General features: G+C 41.0%; 1 protein-coding gene and 1 long non-coding RNA gene across 2 annotated transcripts in view; both read right to left on the bottom strand.

The window, feature by feature from the left end:
• cdh13 (cadherin 13, H-cadherin (heart)) overlaps positions 1 to 27,643 on the bottom strand; it is a 279,370-nt gene that overhangs the window by 74,471 nt on the left and 177,256 nt on the right. The gene's annotated exons all lie outside the window — the stretch shown is intronic.
• Positions 16,697 to 17,458, bottom strand: LOC127598203 (uncharacterized). The gene is made up of 3 exons (XR_007961870.1): positions 17,170 to 17,458; positions 16,902 to 17,015; positions 16,697 to 16,800 (listed from the first exon to the last, which is right to left on the bottom strand). It is a non-coding gene; the product is annotated as an uncharacterized LOC127598203 (long non-coding RNA).

The raw sequence follows: 27,643 nt of genomic DNA on the forward strand, positions 1-27,643 counted from the left end.
GGGCTGATCATAGAACAAAGCAATGAGGGAAGAGGGGGTGAGAGGAAGCAAGGCAGGCGTAGTAGATCGGGAAGAAGAGGACGAGAAGAAATTGAGGGAGAGAGATGCTGGGATACCACATGAGACACCGCACCAACTTGCTGGACATGATCCAATTTGCAGGGAGTACTTTGTCTCCCATGGCCACTTGTCACTCGATGCACCAAATCACGGGCAGTTTCCTTTCAATTTAGACAAATGATGACACTGATGACAGACAAAGCTTGGAAGATTTTTTTCACAAAAATCTATTTTTGAGGTACGATGTTTTTACTAGTTCATTAAAAAAACCACTCACTGCCATTGACAGAGTTCCACTGAAGAAAAAAAAAAATCACACCACCAGAGACATGCAGAGGGTCGGGCCAACGGGGGGCAGTGGCCCGGGGCATCCATTTGGGGGATATCCACAGCCCCTCCCACTCCTGCCACTCCTCTTTGGCGTAAATGTAATTAGGTGCACGTGTGTCGCCGATTATTAATAGATGAATGTACGTCTTGATGGGCCATCTTGCAGGGATAGGCCATATTCTTTGAGAATTCTCCCGCTCCCACCTGCCCCCATCAATGAAAATATTTCTTGTCATGTGCAACAGATAGTAGGTATGTGTGTGTGTGTGTGTGTGTGCGTGCGCACATTTAGCCAGATGTGCCGAACTACTGTGTTGGTTAAAGGATCCACAAATGTGAAACTACAATTTGCTACCTCATTTACAGCGGTATAAAAGAAACACAATAGTTCAAAAAGTGCAGTTAGAGAGGAGCTCGGCAGAACAGACATACAGCCTCAATCACCGCTCCTCCAAGGTGATGCTCAGCATACTCTCAAATGGGTTCTTTATTTTCTTTCTGCTCCAACCATTACAGCTTCTCTCCTACGGCTTCATTCTTTTTTTAAGCGTATGGTATAGCCTTGTGTATTCCACTTTGGCTTCAGGCCAGCAAATCTAAAAAAAGTGTGCGGTTAAAAAAAAGCTACACCAATGAAAAGCTAAGTAAAACCCTACTTAATTTTAATTTTTATGAAAACAGAAAAAAATGGTTCAGATATAGACCTCCATAATCGTTTTTATTTTGTTTCCAGCAGGTGTCCCAGTTCATGTACGATGCATGCTTAATATTGTATGCCCTTCTCACAGTATATACAAAATACACTCAAGAAAAAATACAATTATTTTGAAATTTTGTCCAAATTGTGCAGGCAGACACAAAATCTGCGGCCTATTTCATTCATAAATATGGACAAAAATGATTGAGGTGGCCACAGTGCAGATCTGTGATTTCTCTGGCCAACTTTACCTCATTCGTCCACAGAAGTCAGCATAGGGTTCCTTTGGAATATACATACGTGAAAACCTGTAACCATTGTAAATAGCACAGCCACCTTATGCTGTGTTTTCTATGCTATTGCTAATGTATAATATATTTATTCCACAAAAATATTGCTAATGCTCTATTTAAGATAAGATAACCTATATTTTATCTATATCTTTATCTCCCTGGTGAGGTGTTCCGGGCATGTCCCACCGGGAGGAGACCCCGAGGAAGACCCAGGACACGCTGGAGAGACTATGTCACCGAGCTGGCTTGGGAACGCCTCGGGATCCCGGGGAGAGCTGGAAGAAGTAGCTAGGGAGAGGGAAGTCTGGGCTTCCCTGCTAAAGCTGTTGCCCCCGCGACCCGGACCCGAATAAGCTGTAGAAGATGGATGGATGGATGGATCTTTTGAACACAGTCCACAAGATTGATGGACCAAATCAGTTTCTTTCTTTCATCATGTCATGGACGATCAGTGCACGAAAGACAATGAGAGGTGCCACTCCAATTGGCAGTGCATCAAATTGGCTCTGTTCACTCTCACTCACTGTTTTTTAATCTGCCAAGCTGCGCTGGCTAATGCGCATCTACGAATATACCAATATAAGGTCGAACCCGCCTCCGAATGGACATTTAGCAGTCACTTTGTGCAGGTACCCTTAGTTTGACTGTACAGTGTACGGCATTGGCCCAATGTAAGTATGTCCAAATGAGGCCTTGCATTAAGGACTGGCTGATTTCAGGAAGACCAAAAAAAGGGTGTATTAGGTTTGATAGGTCTTGCTTATGATAAAAATGGACAGACAACTTGTCCTGTGTTGATGAAGTCACTCAGTCACGAATTTCTTTTGGTTTGATGTTACTGTTTACATCTCAGTCAAATGCAATATGTTTCTGCTGGCAGACAGCCGTGGCGTACATGCCGTGTTGCATCCATTCCTCTGTGAGCAAGTCACGCGGGTGACAAAAATCCACTTTTGTGCTGTCTTTCACTTTGAATCAACCCTAGTGGAGAACAATTGCCTCACTTTGCTTTTACCATCTGCGCTGTTTTGAAAGTGAAGTTGACATTTGACCTGCTGTGGTACGTCAATGTCTCAGGCTTTGGGTTGTCGAGATTACAGCTGAACTTTTGCTTGTCGTCTGACAGTTGTGAAGAAGCTCTGACGTGTTCTTTCATTCCATCGGTATGGCTCTATTTTAATTTTTAGGACAATGTGACGGGCTTAGTTCTTCACATTGGAATCCGATTGGGTGTAGATATAACGGACCTCCATAATGTCATTTATAAATATATATATTATTTTATCATAGATAGGTCGATCAAATGGTGAATACAAATTGTAACAACACTCTTGAAAACTAGAGCTGTGAGCAGCTATAAGGGCCCCCGCAGGCCTGGCCACATTGGAGTACTGTCACATTGCAAATGGTTTGGATTTATTTTTGGGGGCTTTGCACGGTGCCTTCTTTCATCCTGAAATGTGATTTTGAGTTTTTCCTAGCTCGGTTGGAAGTTTTGGAACATGTGATGTTGACGATGTTGATCAACTGTGAGATTGTGAAGCTCTTTGAGACTCCTTTTTGGAGTAAGGGCGAGACATACAAATAGAGTTAGCTTCAAGCAACTTCACTCTTGCCTTTCATGGAGGTTTAAGTCCTATTTATATTTGGATTGTAGCTGATACACAATGTCTGCTTTGGTGTAACTAGCTGCGTTCAGTATTGTTTGGGGGAAGAAAGGCATCGACTGGTGATTTAGGGAAATGAAAGTCTTTAAAATCCATTTGTGTAACCTCTTTCCTTGGAAATATCCAATGTGAAAACCAGCGGCCATTGATACAAAGCGGCCAATATATGTACAAAGTTGTATTTGATGGCTAAATTTACTTGTTGCTACAATAATGACCATAAAACTAGTTTGATAATGTATGACCTTGTTAAAAAAAAAGGTCAAAAGGAGGCGCAACTTGAAATTCAAAATGATGGATTCCTCTTGGGTTTACATATTTGGGGAGGGCACAATACTGTGCCATTAAAAAAAGTCTCACAATACCCCTCTAAAATATTCGTTTTATTTATTTTTTTGCCAGGTCTGATGTGTGTACAGAGTTTCATGTTTTCACACATGTGTAGACCTTTGAAATCAATATTCCTGGCAAACAGTGCATTGCCAACTGCAGCAACATTGGGTCAAATGACAAGCTTTGCTCTGAGCTCATCCGCCCCTACACGCCTGCCCGGTGCCTCGGGTCTGTGGACCAGACATTATTAAAAGTACCAAGAACTAAACTGAGGCTCAGAGGGGATCGAGCCTTTTCTGTTGCTGGTCCCTCTCTCTGGAATGACCTCCCACTGAACATTCGGCAAGCCTCCTTGCTGCATTCGACTCAGCATGACTTAGTTTTGTTCTTGGTTTTACTGTTTGGTGCCTTCTACCGCCTTTATTACCGATTTGTCTTGTTTATTGTGCATGTTAAATTGCTCCATGTACAGCACTTTGTATGCAGCGATGGCTGTTTGAAAGTGCTCTATAAATACTGTTGACATGACTTGACTTGACTTAACATTTTATCCTAAACATCTTTCGGTAAAATATTGTAGACGATCCAATACAATCTTGACGAGTTCATTAAAATATGATTTCTTTGATGGATAAAATGAAATTTGCTGTACATAACGATGTTTTCAGAAGTTGTAAATGGGCTTTATTTTGACTTTTTGGAGCATGTGCTCAGGTTAAAGAGTCAGAATGTTGACGGGAGCATAAGAAAGTAGTCACTTTGAAGGTTGGTAGGGATAGGCCGCATTACAATATATCTGTTAAAGTATCCGCTGATTGTGAAGAACGTGACAAGAATAGAAGTGCTTACTTTTTTTGTGGTATTCAAAATAGCTTCCAATATATTAAGGCTGGCGGCGCATTTGCCATATCCATCCCACTCATTTAGGCCGATTAGTGGTGGGATGATAAGATGCCGGAGCACTGGTGTCCCTCAGCTCTTTCTGATGAGCGTGAGGCTAATTGGGGTCAAGGTTGGGTTTAAGGTTGCAGTGAGTTGGAGCAGCAACCACAAGCGTGGCTAATCTAATCAGGTGCGCCATCAGTGCACAGGCTAATCACTTCATTTACTGGGCAGTTATGTATATTGAGAACTGAAATAGTTCTCCATTGCCACATAACTCCACACCGAATGTGGAACACATAGCGGGTGCACGTGTTTTGATTGAGTGTGCTCATCATGTGAGTCACTGAGTGCGAGTGTTTCAGCTAAGTGCAATCATCATCATGCTCCGGCCACCATCAGAAGCATTAAAGGCCCATCTGGGAAGCGCACGCGAGCGTGTGCACGTCCTTCACCAAAGAGCCCAGGTGTTGCTGTTGCAGTGTTAATTAGATTAGAGCGCATCAAACAAGGGTGGGCTTCAATTGGTAGTGGAGGTGGCCGAGCCATCCCGATGGACCAGTGCTCCCAAACCGTCCTCATCACTGACCAATTAGCATTAATTGATCCGTCGCCCGATTAATTTGATTGGTTCTCCTTAACTTCACAGTGACCCGCGAAGAGGGATATGTAGATTTCAAGACGATACACAGACTTGTATATGCTCAAATAAATATTGATGAACATGAGGATTTTGTATTTTCCACGGTCGCTCGAATTCTTGGGGTCACACAGAGAATTTTACGTTCTCAACAAAAATCACAACGTTGTAAAGTGACTTGAAAAAGTGTTCCCCCTTTGACTTATTTGTACTCGTTTAGTTACATGACGACTCGTAATTATTTTTCAATTGCACCTGCACACATTTGCGAGGCAAATTTTGAAATGAAATTAGAAATAAATGAGATGTTTTATTATAAAAATGAAAATTGTCATTTACATACAGTGTGTATTCACTCCTTTGTTATGAAGTCTCTAAAAACTTCAGATGCACTTCAAAAGCCACACAATTAGTGAAATTATGTTGGGCTGTGTCACATCATTTTCTCTCTCTCTCTCTGTCTCTTGGAAGAGAGAGAGCACCCCAGGAGCACTATCAAATGCATCATAAACAAATGGAAATGAAATGGCACTCCAACAAACCTGCCAAAAAGAGAGTAGCCCACCAAACCTCATGGCCCAAGCAAAGGAGGGCATTAATCAGAGAGGCAGTACAGAGCTCATGCACTGGGGGTACTGCAAAGTTCCACAACAAAGGCTGGAGTATCTGTCCTTCGGACCACGATGAATCATGCACTCACTCCATAGAGCTGGATTTTCTGGAACCATGCCATACCAGAGGGGGGGGGGGGGGGGGGGGGTCGAAGCTGTAACGTTCATCTTTAAATAAGAGTGCACGCTCACAATTAGAAAAAAAAAAGTCATGTGGGAGATTCCAAAATGTATGCAGGACGGTGCTCTGTTCAGATGAAATCAAAATCAAAATCTTCTTGGCCATCAAGGAAAGTTGCCAGTTTCATAGACGGAACAGCTGCGTTCAAGCTTAAAAGCTGGTCCATCCTGATTTTCTTGCCTTCACAAGCCTTCTCGCACCTGTTTCGAAATTTGGCAGACCGCTCTATGCCATGCTGGGCATTTCCTTTGCCTGAAATGCGATCTAATCTCACGCCTTCCCAGACCACCACTAAATTTTAGACTGCTCATCTCATGCAGTATTGGTGAATATGACCAAGTTGTGCAGGCACACAGATACACAAACTCTGTGGCCTATTTCACTCATAAATACGGACAAGAATGATAGAGTTGGTCTCAGCGCGGATCTGTTATTTCTCTGCCCAACTTTACCTCGTAGAGTCTGCAAGCTCGATTTGTCACCGGAATAGACCAAATCAGTTTCTTACTTCATGTCATGGACGATCAGTGCAAGAAAGACAATGAGAGGTGCCACCCCAACTGGCAGTGAATCAAATTCGCTGTGTTCACTCTCATTCACTGTTTTTAAGTCTGCCAAGCTGCGTTGGCTTATGCGCATCTGCGGATACACCAAGTCTAGCCCGCCTCTGCGTGGATTTGGACCACACCTCGCGTTAAGCTTGTACTTCGCATGAAAATAGAGCCCTGTGTCTCGTGCACACATACCACACAAGATCAACATCCCCGCATTGTAACAGGGTGGTAACAGCATCATGCTGTGGGGCAGCTTTTCAACAACAATCGGTTGGCAACTGGTCTGAACCGAGGGAAAGACGGTTGGTGCTACAAATAGTGATAACATTCTTCAGCAAAACATGTAGCGGTGTGTAAGTGATGATAAAACTTGAAGGCACTGTGGGAGTTTGTCCTCTGTGGGAAGGGCAAAAAAAGAAAGAAAAAGAAACAAAATCCTAAGGGCAAGATTATAGAGACTTATGAAAAAGGACTTGCAGCTACATTCTTGCAAAAGGGTCCTCTTCCAAGTCCTGACTTTAAGTCTACAGGATTGAAGAGTTTATGCACATACCTATTTTAAGTTTTCTTATTCGTCAAACATATTTTGCATGTATACATTCCTCATTTCGCCGAAATTTTTTTTTATTTTGTGCATGTCCATTAATTAAACTTTGTTTTCCATTAAAGGTGGTGAAATAATTGTGTATAATTTGGAGTACACCAACATTCAAAGGTTTGTGCCACCAAGTCTTTGTTTTTGAAAGAAAATCATTTTTTAAAATACATTAGCTATGTCGAGGGTGTATTTCAAACTATCTTCACAGTAACAAAAAAACATTTCTTTTGAAAATAAAGACATTTGTCAATGACCACAAATTTTGAACGTTCTGTATAAAGCATTAGTCATGCATTTATTTTCTACTAGCACTAACCTACAGTACATTTTCAATCAAGATTAATTGTATTTATTAATTTTCCAACCGTCCATTGTCTTCTTTTCATTGTGTTTTTTGACTATGAAATGCCTGTGGCCTCTTCCTTATTGTCACAGTTATTTTGCATATTTGTTTATTATTTTGGGACATGATGTTGTCATTATTAAGATGTCAATTAGTTCAGTTAAATCCCCACTTAAGGCCCAGGTGTGAAATTCGCTGCTTGCCACTGATGTACTGGATACTGCATAGAGCGTATTTTCTTTTATCTTCAAACAATTGTGCAACCTACAGATACTGAAGTTGTCCATGTAAGATGTTTTTTTTTGCATCAGATTAAATTGATTGTATGAGATGAACCCTCTCAACAGAGATGCTAAATGGGAGCATTATCTTGTCAGCTTTTCATTTCAACGAATATTTCTTTTTATCCCCCTCATGTGTTTTTACAGAACTGCGTGAAGAGCATTAAAAAAAAAAAAAAAAAAAAACCCAGCTTCTTCCGGTCTACATTGATGAATCTGTGTGCATGCTCACTGGAAACATGCAATTACAGCTCTTATAATTATCTTACACGTGTAAATAATAATAATACTTTGAGCCTTACTCAAAGCAGCATCATACGCTTCACAAGAAGTCTAACCCTCTTGATCAGTGGATGCCTTGACCTTGAAAAGGCGATGATTTAGGATGAGGATTCCCACCGATTCAGACTTCCTACAGTTATGCCAACAGTAGATGATGCTAATCCATCAATTTTCGGAATCGCTTTATCCTCACAAGGGTCGTGGGGGGTGCTGGAGCCTATTCCAGCCATCTTTGAGCAATAGGCGGGGGACACCCTGAACCGGTTGCCAGCCAATCGCAGTAAATTATGCTAATATGGTTATAAATAAATAAAAACTATAATGTATACAATATAGATGAAAATATAAATGAAGTTTCTTGAATAGTTTTACAAAGTATATACAAATGTCAAAGACTGAATGAAATATCTGCTACAGTGATGTAGTGCAATAGCAAAATGTCTCTTCCTTATGGACCTATGCTGTCTCTCCAAAGGGCCTAAATTAATCAATGTTTACTTCCAAACACAAAAACAAATTACGGGAAAGGAAAGGACATTAACTTATAATATAATAACCCGAGTTCCCAGAAACACAGGTAACATGATAAATGAGAAAAATACAAATAATCATCAACGGGAAATGTGGCTTTCCCTGCATTCAGCCTGAAAAAAAAAATCTTGTCATTTTTCTGAGTAATGAGAAGCTTGCACTTTAAAAATAAAACATAATAGAGAGCTGCAGCATCAGCCCGTTCCTTTGTTAATCAGTAGCACTTCTGCTCCCTTTAAAAAAAAAAAAATCCATCTGTACCTTCCTGACATCCACACCTCAATGCCAGCCCTACAAATTGACAAATTCCACTTTTGAATGTTGTGGACTGCCTGAATCATTTGAAACGAGATAAGTTGAATGATTTTCAAGCCCCCCCAAGAATATGATTTACTCTCCATTCATCAAAGTTAACGATAAATCCACTAATCACCAAAATACTGCAATAAGAATCTTACACTCAAGTCTACTTACACTTAAACATGGCAAAACTGTTGCTGGTCTTTGGTAGATTAAGATTAAGATATCCTTTATTTGTCCCGCAATAGAGAAATTACAATGTATTAGTACTAGCATGTATTAGCAGTGATTGTTTTGGTTTGTTTGAATTTTTCTTTGTTGTCTTCTAAACATCTGTCAAAGTACCTCAGATTAAATGTATGTGGTATTATCTTGTGCTTGCATTACAAATGAGAGAAGCTTTTGCATCTTGGTATCGGGGGAGTTGCAGTCTGTTGTTGTTATTTATTCATTTTTTGCCTTTGAAAACTTCCGAAACACTCTGATCAGGGAAGAAGGATCAAGTGGTACAATCAGACAAGACTGTGTGTAGAGTCAATTTTTTTCCCACACATTTCTCCAAGTTTCTTTTAGTAAAAAAGAAGTGTACCAACAGAGAATTGATAGAATAACAGATGCGATTATGTCAATAAAATCTACATGAACTGGTCACTTTACTCGAATTAAGTAGACCACAATACATTTAACACTGGAACTAGAATAACACACATTAGACCACCAATAATGTTGTCAAGGTATGACAATGTATTAATATTAAATACAATTAAAAATATCATGATGTGCAACCAAAATTATTTTTAGTAAGTCACTGCCCCTCTTGACCACAATATTAAGTAAACCATACTGATTATATTGTTATTCGACACACAAGTTTAGTCCATCCATCCAGATTCTATACTGTGTCTCGTGGTGAGCTGGAGCAGATTGCAGCTGACTTTGGTCATGGAATTCCGTCTCATAGTTTTGATCTTATCGTACAAACAAATGAATGAACATACAAACGAACTACTCTTAATCGAAACAGTCCCTTGCCCTCACTCAATAAGGAGGTAAGTGGCCTTTCACAATGTGCTATGGTTGAATCTAAGCATTAGAATGCTGAAGAAAGCAACTTTAAAATGGAGATTATCAAAAGCTGTTTACCGTATTTTCTGCTTGCATACAAATATTTGACTTGCTGGCCTGGTTAAATTAAATACTGTATTACCATCCACGGGCAGAATTTCTCCTTCCATGACTAGCTAACAGGTCGAATACATGCCTTTATGCGGGTTTTGTTTTGGTTTTATTTGCAAGCAACAGTTGAATTCCACTGAACCACCATCATGTCAATGCCAAAAGCTATGAAGTGCTGCAGGACCGTTGCATGCACAAATTTGTGTTATATTATCACAGGAAGCTTCTGATAACAGGTACAGGAATACTATCCATCCATTCTCTATCGCTTATCCAGACTCAGGTCGCAGGGGCAACAGCTTCCGCAGGGAAGCCCAGACTTCCCTCTCCTCAGCATTTTTTTTCTAGTTCTTCCAGAGGATGCCAAAGTGTTCCCAGGCCAGCCAGACGTCTCTCCAGCATGTCTGGGGTTGTCCCCGGGGCCTCCTATTGGTAGGACATGCCCAGAACACCTCACCAGAGGGGCATCCAGGAAACATGCTAACCACATGCCAGAGCTACCTGGTCTGGCTTCTCTCAATGTGGAAGAATAGCGGCTCGACTCTGAGTCCCTCCCGGATGACCGAGCTTCTCACCCTATCTCTAAGAAGGAGCTCAGACACACTGCGGAGGAAACTAATTTCTGCCACTTGTATCCAGGATCTCTGTCTTTCAGTAATGACCCATACCTTGTGAACGCAGGAGAGAGTAAAAAACGTAGATATAGTGCAACACTTTTTGGCTCAGCTGCCTCTTTGTTACGAGATACGGATATAGAGTCCACATCACAATTGATGCTGCACCAATCAGGCCTGTCGATCTCCAGTTCCATCCTGCCCTCAGTCGTGAACAAGACCACAAGATACTTAAACTCCTCCACTTGGGGATCTCATCCCCGAACCAGAAAGGGTATTCCACCCTTTTATGGTTTCAGATTTGGAAGTGCTGGTTTTCATCCCAACTGCTTCACACTTTGCAAACCATTCCAGTGATAGTTTGCCATTGTGGCTTGAAGAAGCCAACAGTACCACATCATCTGCATAAAGCAGCAATACAAGACTGAGGCCATCCAAATGGAACCCCTTCAACGCTTCAGCTGCGCCGAGAAATTCTGTCCATAAAGGTTATGAACATACTCTGTGACAAATGGCAGCCTTGGCTAAACGAATCTGACTTACTACTGGCAATGCAAACCAAACTCTGACATTGGTGGTATAGGGACTGAACAGCTCATACCAGGGGGTTCGGTACCCCATACTCCTGAAGCATCTCCTATAGAATTCCCCAAGGGACACATTTGAATGTCTTCTCAAAGTCAACAAAACACATAGACTGGTAGTCTGGTAGAGCAAACTCCCATGCACTTTCGAGGACCCTGCCGATAGGGTCGAGCTGGTCAATTGTCCCAAGGCCGGGACGAAAAGCACACTGCTCCTCCTGAATCTAAGATTTGACTTTCTGTAGCCACGGATCGGACCGCCTAGGTCCTCACCTTTGGCCGCCACTCAGCTGAGTCTGATCTTGTAATTCATCATAAACGGTCTGTGCTTTGTCTGGTACTTCACCTACAACTTGTTTGCCATGGTTGACCTTGCCAGCAGCATAATGCATAATCAACATAGATCCTCGGATTATTGGGACACACAAACCCCTCCACCACAGGAAGGGGAGAGCTCACAGATGGGCAAAATACAGAACAGTTACAACACAAAATAACATTCACAAACAATGTTTGAGTAACAACCTGTTATATGCTATGACTCAAACCTTTTTAGAAGAGTTTTCTCTTCCATCTGGGCGTAAACATATTGTGCTGTACAACACTGTAGGACTTTCTTTGGGAGACATATTTTCTACATTCTTTCAGGATTTAAGCACAGTGGTTGACGTGGTAATGCAAAGCTGTGTAAAAGTTTTCTCACACGTTTTTTCAAGATACACGAGAGCTTTTCTAATTTGTGGGGGAAATGGCATAGTATGTCTCCTTTAAAATATGCTATGTTTACTGGTGGAATAGGGTCCAGAACTAGTTAACTGCATCAAAGAAAGTGGCAAATGGTACTTTAGTAGACAAGTGCACTGCTGTAGGAATCCAACCTATAGTTTGTGTCAGTAGGTTACACTAAAGGGCTGTTCACACGGCACACATTTGCTCCGGCGCTGCACCGATGTATTTTGTTGCGATATATTTTGCACCGCAGCAAATTGTGTGGAGCGTTCACACGTACAAAGCCGCTGAGCGTGACAGCAAGGCACAGCGTCGGCGCAGCCCCACTTGCGTTCACACGCCAGTTTCTGCAGCGGAGCAAAATAACAGAAAACAAACGAGCGGTCGTGTTGGTTCTTTTAAAAACGTACTGTATATACACAACTCAAGCGACTACTGGACCGACACGTCCTTCTCCTTCTCGGTCTCTGTGCCTTCTGCTCGAGAGTGACCGCCCAAGAAAACGTAAATCAATGATGACTTCATTGACACTCAGAAAAGCAAACACTAATGCGCCAAAGAGAAAATCAAGAGAGGAAATCACAAAATAAATTATATAGGGGGTAGGGGGTTGTGAACAAACAACAAAGGAACAAACAACTCCGAGACAGTCCATTCTCCTACAAAAGGAAAGATGTTACCGGCCAAGTCTGGTAATGTGTTTGGACAAACACATTACGGAAGTCCGACAGAGCACGAAAGCAAGGCATTCTCGCCATACGTACTCTTCACAAGCATTTGCTCTGGAGAAAATTTAACCCAGTTGCGTTCACACATGCAAATTTACATCGGTGCTGCTTTGCAAATGAGCATTTGCTCCGGAGCAAATTTTTAAACCACCTCCCTGAGGTGGATAAAATTTGGTCCGGTGTAAGCCTTTTTCCGGGGCTACGCCGGAGCTAATTTGCACGTGTGAACGCTCTACTGGGGCAGCCCCTACGTAGCACCGGACCAAATCTTGCCGTGTGAACAGCCCTATAATGACATGCTCGTGCTTTGGCTTTGGTGAGCTTTTTGTCATATACTGTTTATATTTTTGTACCATGGAAACACAAACCTTAGTTAATAGAAAATTGCTAATGGTGATATAATGACACTATTAACTGAGGACATTTCATAAGTTTGATAACATGCTGTATTTTAGGCTGTCCATTTGTTCTTAATGAAACTGATTGCTGCAAAACTGGCAAACTGGGCAGACCTTTCATTCCTGCTCAAACTGGCACGCCTTTGCCTATTAGGCTACTGCAGGAAAATGTCAACATGGTTCATTACCAGTGAATTGTACCACTGTAAAGGGAATCACAATAAAATGTAGAGTTGATGAGTGAATATTTAATGGGCCCATGCATACTAATGAGGGTTTCTCATTCCACTCTATTTGCACACATAAACACATGAAAATTCATGGTTTGAGTCTGGAAAACCACGGGGTTTCACTCAACTGAATGAAATACAGGTGTATAACCTGTTATTATCTTTGCTAAGTGATTAGTTCCAGCTGACCAAATATGTTTGAAAAAAATCATTGGACATGTTTTGAATATGAAATGGGGAAAAAGTGCCATTTTAGAAGAAGGTTTAGTTGTGTCCCATGACTAAATGAAATGCGCAACCTATTGAGCATTGGTATACTGAACATCCATCACGTTATTTGATTTCGCACACCATCTGGTTGTCACGGTGACACTTGGCTCTTAATTTCCTGTGTGCTGGCATTGATTCAGTGGTCAAGAGTCTGTTATGAAGTCATGGGGAAGTTGGCCTCCAACCTTGACGACATATAAACATCCGTTTGTCCTTTTATTCCAGTAGAAATTTGTGTGAGGCTTCTTGGTCAAAAAACATGTTTTGTAAGGTCACAGTGACGTTGATCACTATTCAGTTCATCCTTGGATCTAGGAGAATGTCTGTGCCAATGAAATTAAATTCCGCCCCATACGCGTCAGGCAAAAGGACAACTTTGCTGATTTGATCACAAGATGGAATACATGTATGCCCATTTAACAATACCTTGTTACTGTATATTTGTGAATAAAAACAAAAATACATTGATGTATTTAACTTAAAATGGTGCAGTATATATTAATGAACATATCGATGTTGGAATGGCAGGTTATAGCTGTTTATCGCTAGTTTCCATCTGTAATCCCTTGGCAGGTTGTAAGATTTCATGTAAACTTGTGTACTGTTTACGGAGAACCAACAGGAGTTTTCTCAAGCATTATTGCCAATGTTCAGCTAGCTTTGCAATGCCCTAAGATATGAAAGTTGCGTGGAAAAAAACCAACAATTTGAATCCCAAGCATTTATCTATATATATATGGCGCGTCGTCCCGCATGTGGTCTGTCCTTCCGTCTGTCCCTTTTCAAAATGTACCTACTTCACCGCGCCGCTGCGTGCCGCCACTGCGCCACTCAGGCAGTGGCTCACTACGATCGCGCGGGCATCTTAGCGAAAAAATGTTGTCTACCCACAAGCATTGCAATAAAATTGTTAGTTATTTAGTAGAGCTAAACATCTCTTTATTTTCGCGATAAGCAATGAAGATGAACAAAAAGTTGAACAAAGCAACAACACTTTTTGTGGGCCGAAGGCCCACCTTACCAGCCTTCCGCAGGAACTAGCTGATGAGCCGCCCGGAGGGCGGCGAACCACCACCTTATCAGCCTTCCGCAGGAACTAGCTGATGAGCCGCCCGGAGGGCCGCGAACCAGCTAGCTCATTAATAAAGAAGCAGAACTTAAATTTTAGTAATGTGGCTGCTTTAAAAAAAATGCAAGTAAATATTTTTTTAACCTTTTCAAAATGATTTTAATCAAAATCTTAACTTGTGGATTTGACTTGTGTGAGGATAAGAAGACTTTGTGTCCGGACATGCCGGGCTCTGTTTAATTGGTCAAATGGAGTCAAACGTATATGACGTAAAATAAAAGTAGCATGCAGAAATGTACGTATAAATTAGCTCAGTGTCACAGAGTAAAAGTACATTTTCTCCGAAAATAATACTCAAGTTAAAAAGTATGTTGCTATCGCATTCTGTAAAATTGATCCCAAAAGAAAGTAAATGTAACAGATTAAATGTAGCATATTACTAAACATGTTTAAATGGATGTTGAAGTTGGCATTTACCCGTCGGTACAAGGTTTCTTTTTTTTTTTAATGATAATTGGAGTTGTTTATCACCGTATGCAGGCCAAGTAGGGAATGCTGAATGCAGACAGGCATCGTTTTAGGTAAGCTCCTCACGTGTGGCCGCTGATGAGTAGAAGAAAAAGCTTGACCACCGTACTAGCTCAGACGCGTTCATTCCTCAACTGGATTGATTCTCAACATCCACCGATATGAGTCATCCGTAGTTAGAATACCACAAAACTGAAATAGATGTTATGTTTCGGTCTGGTTACGTTTGGTTTTGATTCCTCATTTGCCCTTTTTTCACCACCTGTTCTCGTTATCAGTGCCCCTTTTGTGTAACCAATTAGCTCCCTCAACCCTTTGTGTCTTGTCCAGGTGTTTCTCATTGTCTCGTCACTTTGCTTGTATTTAGTTCTTTGAGTTTCTGTCAGTCTTTGTTGGGTCATTGTGAGCTGTGAGTAGTGATGGGTCCATGAGGCCTCATGAGGCGTGTCGACACACTGACACACTGTGTTGATACTGTGCTGATACTGTGTCACTGACCACTGCCACCTGCTGGACCTTCAAGATCCCTGCATCCAACCCACTCAACAGACTGAACTGACTGATAATTTTTTTGTATATTGAACATATAAAATATACAATTCGGTAATAAATTGGCAAAAAGTGAAGGTAAGATATAAAAAAAGGAAAAGAAAATAGTCATCATCACAAATATGTGTTCAAAGGAGTGGAAAGAAGTAAAAAAACCCAAGAGTCCTACCCCTTCTTATATATGAATTGATCATTTTTCAAAATAGAAAAGAAAGTCTACATATCAACAAATGCTTTTACCCTTATGTATGCTGTACTTATACATTTTTACAACTTTAGGTTTGTATATACAGTACATACTCATTGGAGCACAAGTATATGTCGATTTTCTCATATTCATAATGGATGCTACATTTCATTAATATATTAAATAATCTCATCAATGTATTCCTGATGTATTGCTATATTTCATGGGTATCGAATTTATTAGCTTAATTCTGATTTGTGTAGTTGTCTTGTACTACTCTCAAATTCATTTTTAATCTCAGCAAGAGAGTTACTCATTTTACTGGTCCGTTTCAGAATCATTCCACAGATTTACACCTATTACAGATACACTCCTTTGCGTGATGTTTGTTAGTGTTTTGGATTTTTCTGTATAGGTTAGTACCCCTTAAATTATGACAACTTTCTCGAATTTTAAAAAGCTTCTGGATGTTTTGGCAAAGGAGGTTATTGTGTGCTTTGTACATTAATTGGGCGATTTTGAAGTCAACCAGGTCATGAGATTTCATTGTTTAATTTGATAAACAGTGGATTTGTGGGTTCCGTCTATTTGGAGCCAGTGATTGCTTTGTATTGTAGTTTTAAAACAGTGTTTTACTGGCATTTCCCCATATTTCCACACAATAGGTCAAATATGGAAGTAATAAAAGTGTGTACAAGGATTTCTTATTCAGCACATCCTTAGTTTTGGGAGGATCCCTATGGTTTGGGATATTTTTCTTTTATTATCTATTATGTAGCTGCCAGCACGGTTTTGCATCTACAACTGTTCCAAGACATTTTCATAAGGTCATTCATCGATTTGATGAAGTGTATACAATATCATTCACATCCATGCATTCATTTTGCAACATTCAATGTGTTCAAATAATGTGAAGATCATTTGAATGAGGATGCTTGTGGGCTTTGATTTCACATTTTTATTGAGAAAAATAAGATGCTCCAATGTTTTAAACTTCAGCCTGTTGCATCTTTTACAAGCAATTTCTCCTGCTGTGGAGAACACACGCTCACAAGGGACGGATGAGGCTGGCGTACAAAAGGAACTCCTTTGCGAGGTGGGAGAGGTTTGGGAAAGAAGTGTGTTGGTCCTTCCAGTACAGCTGCTTCCTGGAACCTTGATTGTCAAACATGGAGTGGAGAGTCAACCAATAATTACTGATTGTCAATTAATCATCAACATAGCAACCGTGAAAAGATGAGTGAACGTTTGTATACCTGGCGTAATACCGGGTGTATCGCGAACTTCATTCTCATGCTTGGCCCGATAATGCCTCAGCATGGTGGAGGTGCTTCTGTTGGCGAATTGACTTGGCAAATTCGACATTTCACCTGTAATGAAATGTGAATAAGAAGTAACTAAGAGTTACCTTGAAATGTATTCGGATTAACAACACGTCAATAATCTGAGAGGCACTCGGCGAGTGCCTCTCGCCGAGAGGCTCTCGGTGACAGAAGGCGATTTGAATAAATAAATAAATAATACCTTATTCTCCAGGACATCAAAATGGTCCCACACGGCGGATGATTTGCGTCTCTGCTCCATAATCGGCAAGGAAGGCAAGGCACGAACACGAAGTCTGCACTGACACGAGCTTCGACAAGCGAGCGTGAGTGAGGTCTGGCTTGTTTCGGCAGGTGTTCCTTATAAACACTGTGTGGCGGGCTTTTGCTGCGTCAACGCCCTCTGCACCGAGTCGACGCCCCCTGGACTAAGTGGCGCAGCCTGTACTGTGCCAAGCAGCCGATGCAGGTGCAGTTCACGTGTCAATTAGCAGCCTGGACTGTGTCAACGCAGCCGATGTGTCAATTAGCAGCCTGGATTGTGTCAACACAGTCAATGTGTCAATTAGCAGCCTGGACTGTGTCAACGCAGCCGGTGTGTCAATTAGAAGCCTGGACTGTGTCAACGCAGTTCACGTGTCAATCACGTGACGTAATGAGCCAGCACATGCATCGACACGTGGTTTGCTCTGTGAGCCCGGCGCATGTGTCAATGCATCGGTGTCGCTGGACCCATCACTAGCTGTGAGTATGTGAGCATACGTGTGCTCCTGTCATGTTTTGTTTCTTGTTTTGTTTGATACTTGTGATTTGCAGGCAATTGTTGAGTATTACGACTTAGTGTTTTTTCCATTGTAATCCTGTGTGTATTTTTTTTGTTAAATACATTTTGGTCAGTCCACCCCGCTCCTCCCTGGCTCCCTGCTTTTTGGGGTCCTACATCTACCATCACGCAAAACGTGACAATAGCTTTCGTTGCAAATTTTCACCTCTTTTAAGTCAAGATTTGGGATAGTGAGAAAAAGGAAGAAATCTCTTAGGGCTATTGAGATTATCAGAATTATTTGCATTTTTTGTTATTATTGCTCGAGGCCAATTTTAGTGCAACATAGCAAATCCACATTAGGAAAACGGATACATAAAACGTAATCATCTAACTGTAAATGTAAATTGTCTGAATCTCCATAGAGTTCTGAGGGCTCATTAACCCCACAATTCCAATTGAGTAACAATCCGCCACTAATATAATTGATCATTCAGCTTCCTGAAAAGAGTGGCAGTTGCTGCATGGGTGTGGTTGAGCAGTTGGGAAAGTCAAACTGCAAATGCCTCAATGAGATTAGCATGAAGCAGCCTTGCTAATATTGGCCATCAATCAAATCTGTTTATGTTGTTAACAATTGACCTTCATCTGAATAAAACATTAATTGCCTCTTGTTCTGTATTTGTTCATTAAAATGTTGTAACTCAATTTTACAGAAAGGATTGGAGTGTGCTGACCGTATGGATCTATTTGCAGGACCGATTGAAGCAAAGCACCTGACATTTGAGCATGAGCCAAGGCTGTTTTTATAGCAGATTACATTTCGCCATATAGCTCTGACAAGTCAATCGTACATGACCTTACACGTTCCTAAGCCATAATATTGTAGTTATCCACAAAGACTGTATGATTTTGTAAGAGATTGTGTTTTGGCATGTACAATGGTTTTTCGAGATGCAAAGTTCAAATATATTCCTGATGTTTTACGAAAAATAAACCTGCACAATTTAATGACAGGGATCTTCGGATTCTGACGTCCCTGCAGTCAATATGCCGGCGTTGGGAACAGTTTGCAGCATAACAATACGTGATCATGCACAATAAACCCTCTATCCCACTGAGCTGTGAACAACTGTGTTTTTGAAAGTACTGAATGTTATTTTAAAAGCACAAATATTCGGCCGATGGTCGCCAGACAATTGCCTGTACTTTTCTTGTTAAAAAAAACACATACACACAGAAAAAAAAAAAACATTATTGGCGAACGTCTGGAGAACGTTTGGTTAACATTTGTGACCTTGAATGAACTCGGACTGGAACGCAACATTTGCTGCCTTTGAAAACACTCACAATAGTTCGCAGCTCAAGGGGTAGGCGCTTGATGCACACTTGCCACCAGTCTTGCGGTGTTTCGTTCGATTGGTCTATATTTGTGGCCAAGATACGGTATGTTTTATAAGTGCTTTTCAAGGACACACTCGGCGTAATTGGAATTTCACTGCTGCTTTAGCATCAATTGATGCTACACGCAGATGGAAAAGTAACTAATACATCATAAACCGAAGACAATATATACATATACAGAGCCTGGAATTTAACCTTGGACCTCGTTACTGTGAGGCAGACATCGATCTCCAAAATGGTGGTGGTGCGTAACGTCACTGGAAAACTATCTGTTGAGCCAGACTCAGGAGGGAAACTAACTACTGGTACTGGTACCAAAGTTGTTTCAAAAATGTGAGTAGACTAGTGTGTGTTTGTGTGGGTGTATGTGTCTGTCTCTACGGTGCAATCATAAATCTTGACATGCTGAGTTTGTGAGTGACTTTGCTTCTTTCTTCGCTGTCAGGTCGCTCTTATCTTTGCAGTACAGAGGCCATAGGAATTATCAGGCATGCATTGATCCATGCAGGTCACAGACACAACTCGGTGCTGCTTCCTGACAGCTGGCATTCGCTGTCCATACACAACCACACCATCCACAAATTTCGACTGTAAAAATAGATAAATAAACATGGTAAAATATTGACTCAATTCCACTGTACTTCAGTGGAGGTTTCTGGGGACTGAATCCCACTGAGACAGCAAAATACTTGCACACGCTTGCTGGGCTAAGTAAACAGGCTTTCCGACATTCCCACACAAGGAAATCTCCTGACTTGCCCTCTGAACACATGCATTTAGATTTACTGTGTCCAGAATGCTGAGGTGAACCTATTACAATAAAATCCCCCCACTGTTGCACGGAAACATTACAAGCCTATTGTTCATCATGCAGCAAGAAACAAGAAATAGATTCAGCAGTCAAAAGTATCTTACCCGGCATTTGGGGAGCAAAAAACTCATTAATGGGTGACATTTCTGTATTTTACACATAGACAGACCGCACTGTACCAATGGGCGCAGTTTTACAGTGGTAAAACATACGCCAGCTTAAACATACGGCATTCATGCGCGCACGCTAACACGTTAGCTTGAAGCATACGGTAGCATGCCAAGACATACAGATACAAGCTAAAAACACGTTTTTAAAAAGGCAACGAAAGCAGAACTGAGTTCGGGTGTATTTTATTTAGCCATCGTACAATGTTCTCACGTTTTTCGATCAATCATCACCCAGAAATCCATCAAAGTCCTCATCCTCTGTATCAGAAGCAGAGGACTGCACATCCCAGTTGTCATTGAACGCATCACATGCTAGTGTGAGTTGCTACGCATTGCCGAGCGGAAAGAAGGAGCAGCAAAGTGAACATTTCTCTCGTGTGAAGCTTTCCCACATTTGAAAGTAAAGAACAGAGCGAAACATGGTGGCAGCGCGTGGCTCTCTCTCTCTCTCTCTCTCTCTCTCTCTCTCTCTCTCTCTCTCTCTCTCTTTCTCTCTCTCTCTCTCTCTCTCTCTCTCTCTCCATATATGTATATATACACGCCCACCCTTCCCTGATTGGCCGACTTCTTTCCCGCATGCCTGGCCACAGTCACTTCCGCCTTTTCTCTATATTAACAGTGTGTCAGGTGTCAGTCAGATTTTGGAACTCAGCGCATACAAAGGACGCTCCGCACCATAAGGCGTCCTGTCCATTTTGGAGAAAATTTGACTTTTAATGGCGCCTTATAGTCGTGAAAATATGGTACCTGTATATCTCAGTGGCTCTTAACCTTGTTAGAGGACCTGAACTCAAACAGTTCAAATGTATATTCACCGAACCCTTCATTAGTGAAAAATTTAAAAACTGATTTTTTATACAAATTCAACACATAAAAAATGCATTTATTCAAACGAGAATAAGTCATAAGTATACATTTTTTAAAATTGTGCACAAAATGAACCGTGCATGACGTCCTTATCACGACAGTCACAAGTTGAGTACAAAACGAACTAAATTTCCCGTGGCACTGATTGGACAAGCAATGTAATGTGATGTGATCATCTGCAGTTAGTGATGGCCAAGCGGGCGTATCATAACTAATTGACATGTTCAGTTGGATGTGACTGAACCTCCATTGCAGAGGCTCTGTCAAACCCCTGAGACCAATTCACCAAACTCCTAGGGTTCAATCAAACCCAGATTAAGAACCATATATATATATATATATATATATATATATATATATACTAGAGCTGTCAGTTTAGCGCTGGCATTATTGGCATTAATTTAAATGAATTTTAACGGGATTAAATTTTTTCTCGCGAGATTAACGCGGCCCACGTCACAAGCAGATGTTACGTTGCTCTATAAATACACCAGAAACAAAACAACAAGCGCGCTGCAGAAGTCCACGCACATGTCTGTTTTGCCAGCCACGGCAGCGTGAGACACCGAAAACGGATACTTATGGAGTTTATTAATGGAAAGTTTACTTTTAAAAAGTTGCCATATTGCTCCACTGACATCTGTTCTTCTCTCTCTCTCTCTGTATCATACAGGTATACGATGTATGCCACTGACGCGAGTGTTACTTGTTTGGAACTATTTTGTGTGGAAGGTTACAGTGTTCTGTGTAGTGATGGGAATTCCGGCTCCTTTTAGAGAGCCGGCTATTTTGGCTCGGCTCCCTAAAAAGAGCCGGCTCTTTCGGCTCCCAAATGGCTCCTCAGTTTTTTGTTGCTTAAATTAATTTAATACCAAAAATAACGTAATATTATGTGTAAAATGAAGTACTAATGCAAAAAATAGGCATTATATCAAATATTTATTATTTATATGGCTTTATTTATATTCTTCTGAACATACTCAACATGGAGTGCAACAAAAATAGAAACAAAGTACAAAGACCCATCTCAAAACAAGGTCGTCAAAAAGTTCCAATCTCTGAATGTGTATATTTATAAGCTTTTAACTATTTACAGTAAAACAACACAAGTAAGCTTTGAATAACACACAACAAATTATACATTAAAATTTGTAAAACAAAAAGAAAAAAGCAGCATCCAGGTAAAGGTTTTAGCTTGTCTTTAGCGAAGATTGGCATGAAGAAAAACCAAATGCCTCAGCTTTGAGAGGTTGATCCTGTTTCTCCCTTTGTTAATATTTGCCCTGTTTTGGAGAAGATTCTCTCCGAGGGGACAGATGTTGCGACAACACACAGCCAACACAAAATGGATGAAAATCCCTTGCAATCATTCTACCCAGTTCCTCGTCAATTGTGTTCTGTTTTGCTGGTTTTATAGCTTTTTGCATAAAGTGGCTCATAGAGCTCTGGGTTGTACATCTAGGCAGTTGTGACATTGCAGCAGCAGCAACAGTTGCAGACACACTAGCACCTTCATTAATAGCTGGTTCCCTTGCTTGTCTTTTCTCTTCAAATTGTACTGATGGGTGGACATTTCTGATGTGCCTATGCAGGTTATTTGTGGAGCCTGATCTATGGGATATTTTAACCTTGCACAGTCTACACGCTGCCTTTGAACTATCAATTAAATTGAAACGAGTCCATATTTCACTGCGTTTCCTATCCTTTTTCTCACCTTTCCACCGTGTGTTTTTTTTTCACTAACTAGCTCTCTCGTCTCCTCGTCTGTCTTGTTCGCGTGCTGCTCAGTGTGCTGCTGTGTGTGTCTCTTCTCTAGCTTCTTTAAACTGCAGCGCGCGGGTGCGTGTGTGTGTCTGTGTGTGTGTAACCCTCCCCTTCCGGCTCCCAAAAGGAGCCGGGAGCCAGCTCCAATCGTTGAGCCGGGCTCGTTCGCGAACGACACATCTGGTTCTGTGTCCAACTGTCCATTTAAATAGAGCGGGTGGAGCTTCTCTGTGTTCGTCTGACATTGACAGGTCGCTACAGAGGTAGCAACCTAGCTAAAGTAAAATGTCTCCAGTGTTGTCATCGAACCAAGTGTAGTCATTCGAAATGAGGTCTACACAAAACCGTAGAGAGACTTCCGCGCAAGAAGGACCAACACAATCAACACAACAATCGACTGTGTTAGGGGGAGTGAAACTCCCCCACCCTTTCAGAATGGTTTGCCCCTGCAGCACGGGGGAAGTGCGTGTGCGGGTTTGTACGGCCGGCAGTTTCGAATACAGCGACACATAATGAACACTGGTGTCCGGTGTCTCGTTATTCTTCAACAAAACAGACTGCTGTGTTGAAAGCAAACTTGAGAAAAATGAAGTATCCAACCATGGTTTAAATCCACTATAGGCTGAGTACTAGTATACCTTAGATGTGCACTTTATAATGTTATATTGCTCTGTTTTGATTTCATTAAAAAAAAAGCTGTTAAAGCAGCTGTTGTGTGACAAAAAAAAAAATCACCGTTATTGATGGACAGTAATATTGTGTGAGAGATTATGTGTGAATAACTGCACCAAGTGAAAAATGTTCATGTAAAATTGAAAATCGAAATTGTTATTTCAGTAAATATTTGCATTTGGCACATAGAAAATTGATTCATGATTCCATGTTGATGAGAGCATTAAAATGGGGAAAAATAGGACAAAAAATGTAAAAGGAAATTCAGAAACGATAAAAAATGTGTTAGTAATCACGATTAATTTTTTAGTTCATTTGAGTTAATTATGGCAGTTGCATTTTTAATTAGATTAAACATTTTAATCGTTTGACAGCTCTAATATATATACATAAAACATTTATTCTTCACCATCAGCAAGTGGTGATCTGCTTGCCGTCCTTTACAAAATGTACTTTGTATGCGCCAATTTCATATATGAGCTCCAGCCAGTCACTTATGCTTCTGCCATGTAGACCGTGTGCCTCTCCTGCTCTGAAAGGGAATGAGAGGAGACTGTCCAGTGGCAAGACAGCAAGTCGGCTATGTCCCATCCCACAACGGTGCACAATGGTGCAAATGCCGCAATTCTACTTGTACAAAGCTTAGGAAAATACCAAGAGACAGAAAACTCCACGAGAGCACAATGCGAAGTGTGTGGATGACTTGCGCTGGGTATGAAAATAGGGCACCCCAATAGGGCAGAATGCCCACGGAGTGCGGATCAATCTGCCAAATTCCCAAACTGGCATAATGAGACTTGTGCCATAGAATATATACAGTATAGAGTTCCTGGTATCCATTTGAATACTTTACAGGAGAGAACTGACATACAGTGCCCAAAATATCCCCAAAATTATTTTTTTTACACACCGTTACTGAGATTTGCTATCTAGAGCCTCCCAGAGATATGCATTCCAAGTAAACATTTTAGATATTGACAATAAAGTGACAAAATAAGATGGTACATCTTTCCAGGAAATAATGCCAGTGAAAGTAGCAGAAAACCACTCCGAAATAATTTTAAGATTGTTTGCTTGCTACAAATGGATTAAACTACATGAAAGGAAGAGCGACGCAGAGAACTGCAACTTTCAATTTGACCGTCAGTCCGCAATGGTATTAACAGGATTTATAGGAACCAAATGATGGGCTTCACAAGGAGAATTAATGTATGACCTCTGCACATATGCTGCAATTTGTGTCAATGTCAACTTCTTGTCTGCCTTCTCATCCTCTCTTTTACAAGAGAATGAATGTATCACCATACTTCTACGCTGCACAGGCCTGATTTATGTCTTGAGTGAAGGAGGAGGGCAGATAGAGGAGGTGGCGAAGATCTATATACAAGGGCCGATAAAGATAGTCACCTGAAAAGAGATGGGCCCCGATAGCATTGTGTCTGCTTTGGCAGCGGCAATGAACCGTGCTTGGTTTCATCAGCAAAGAGAGAGTGGCATGGGAAAGAGAACAATAAAAAGTACTCTGCACACAGCCAAACTTTTCCAATCAATGCACTCTCTCATGGAGACAGGGTGAAATTAATTCTCGCCTGAAGGGTAGATAGGGGGAGGGTGGGTGCGCTTTGCTGGAGAGTAAGAGCTGTTGACAAATACTCTTTATCCTCAGGTCAATGAGGACGGAAAAAAATGAAGGATGAAAGTGCCAAAGAGGTGGGAGGCAGCAGAGGAAACATCTGTGAAGAATGAAACATCAGGCAGATTCGCGAGGAGGTAGATAGAGTGGAGCAAAACTTCAAGAGGGAAATAAATGTACTGAAGCCCTCTTTGGCTCCAATGACAGTGTGGCATCATTGGGATATCTCTGACCTGACTGAAGCCCTCACTGCTTCGACACATACACACACATGACCCTCTGAGCAGAAAACAATTGGAACCCTAATTATGCTGCCCTCCACCTCAATGCGTCCCCCGTTTCTCACTCTCCTTCAGCTATCAATTCTCAGGTCCTCCACCTCTGAAACCCATTTCACTCAACGCTGACCTTTCAATATCACCTTAGGACACAGGAATAGCAGCCACTCGCAAGTTCACTAAATTACTCTGGAATTTTAAAAAGGTCTCATGTTTTTTTTTTTCCGGCAGTTATTTGAATGAACAAATATTTGAACTTCCTTAATATCGACGTTTTGCCACTAGCTGTAAGTACTAGGGATGGAGCCACTGTGGTGACTAGTTAAGAGAAAGTAGCAGGGCGACGCTATAGAATGACCTTATTTAATCGCAGACAGGCACATGCTTTTCTTAGCCCCAAAATGAATACGGTGGGGTTTCTATAAACTGTGCCATTCTACAAAATGCATTGAAATGATTGGTTTTTTTTTATTCTTTTGAATGCCACTTCTGGTTTTATGAAAGCAGAACCGCGAATCAACAAATTTAAACTCAAATAATAAAAGGTACATTTAGTTCAAGAGGAATGAGCAATTGCAATATTTTCTGGAGTATAAGGCACACCTAAAAGCATTCAAATTTCTCAAAAGCCGACGGTGCGCCTTATAATCCGATGCACCTTATATGTGGATCAATATTTTGATTGCTTGAACGTAGTATTTTAAATGTTCTGTAAAGTGCTTTGTTGCAGTTGCGGCGTTTGCAAGGTCTCTATATCAATAAAGCTATGTTGTATTTTATTCACTTCAGCGTAGCGTCATCGAGTGTATGAATAACAAACACAGCCATTGTTGTGGCTCCTATTCTATGCGCCTTATAATGCGGTGCACCCTGTACATTAAAACAGTTTTAAAATAGGCCATTCATTGAAGGTGCGCCTTGTACTCCAAAGCGCCTTATGCGGAAAATATGCGGAAAATACGTTATTTGTTTCCCGTCAAAACACTTTTTCTGGAAGAATATCAAGCATGAGAGAAAAGAAAATGCCAGTTTTTGGCTAAATTACCAATAAACCGGACTCCACTCATCATTTAGGTTCCAAACAATAATTAAATTTTTAACTCACTGTAACTCATCTCATCTTATCCAGCCTCCACTTTGTTTTATTTCCATCTCATCTTAAAACCATCACATTTTGCACAATATTTTTTTCCTCACTTCCAGCTGTGTATCTTTTGTCTCATCTTCTAATGACTCTAATTGTCCTCAGTGATTTCAGTCTCACACTTACATTGACAACTCTCTGAGACTCAATTAAAGCCAGTGTTTGCAGGGGGAGCGATTACCAAGACACAATGGGACTCACAATGCCCATGAGGCTCAATTTATCTTAAAGAACTCTTCGTCTGTTTGACAAAAAGCTATGATTGACACATCTAACCTTAATTCCGATGTAATCTTCATCTTTAGCACTCAGAGATCTAATTAATTAGGGGTATCTCATTTCCTCACTAATGCAAGTGGGCAGAAGCATGATGGAATCGGGGGATCTGGGAGCAGGAGGGATGCTGAGGAGTGTTCCCATATTTCATCAGTGCCTGTCCACCTTGTTCATTTTGTGTGTGTGTGTGTGTGTGGGGGGGGGGGGCAAAACAGCATAAGGTGGTTGAGTTCAAGGTAATGTTGTATTGATTAGAACTGACAAAGATCTGGCAAGTTGCCATAACTCAAAGAAGAAATTAAGTAATATTCTAAAGTGGAAACCTTGCTTACTGTGTCCAAGTATTTAAGTTTCGTTTCCTCGCATTTCTGTTGAAGACATTATTATTCGGTGTACAATTGTTACAAATGAGACTATTTTTACGCAGTATTAGTGCTTTCAGAAGGTGGTTAATTTGGGGTGCAGCAGAGATTAGCTGTGTTCACACCTTTCCAAATGAACTGCAGCAAAGTGGGGAAACAAATTTGAGTTTAATTGAAAGTGACTAAAATGAACCGGTTTTATGCTCTAAGACTGCACATCGTAAAACCTGATGAATTCGTTCAACTGAAATGGTTTGGGGAAACCAACACTAGGATTCACTTTAGTTGAATACAGTAAATCAATAACTTAGGTTTTAAAAATAAATACTTGATTGGACTGCAAATAACTGAGATATTTATGAAGTAACACACGTGAATTAAGTTTGACTTGCTTATTACTCTAAATTAATATGAGTAAAATGGTCAAGAGTGTTTCACCAGTCGTACACTTTTCTAACTTTGAGGTACTCAAAAGACTTCAACACTGTCTTCTCATTCATTTCCTGATGGCACAGCGTCCGAAGCAGCTGGG

The sequence above is a fragment of the Hippocampus zosterae genome, chromosome 3 (genome assembly GCF_025434085.1).
Source record: "Hippocampus zosterae strain Florida chromosome 3, ASM2543408v3, whole genome shotgun sequence".
In the NCBI taxonomy this organism is placed as follows: domain Eukaryota; kingdom Metazoa; phylum Chordata; class Actinopteri; order Syngnathiformes; family Syngnathidae; genus Hippocampus; species Hippocampus zosterae.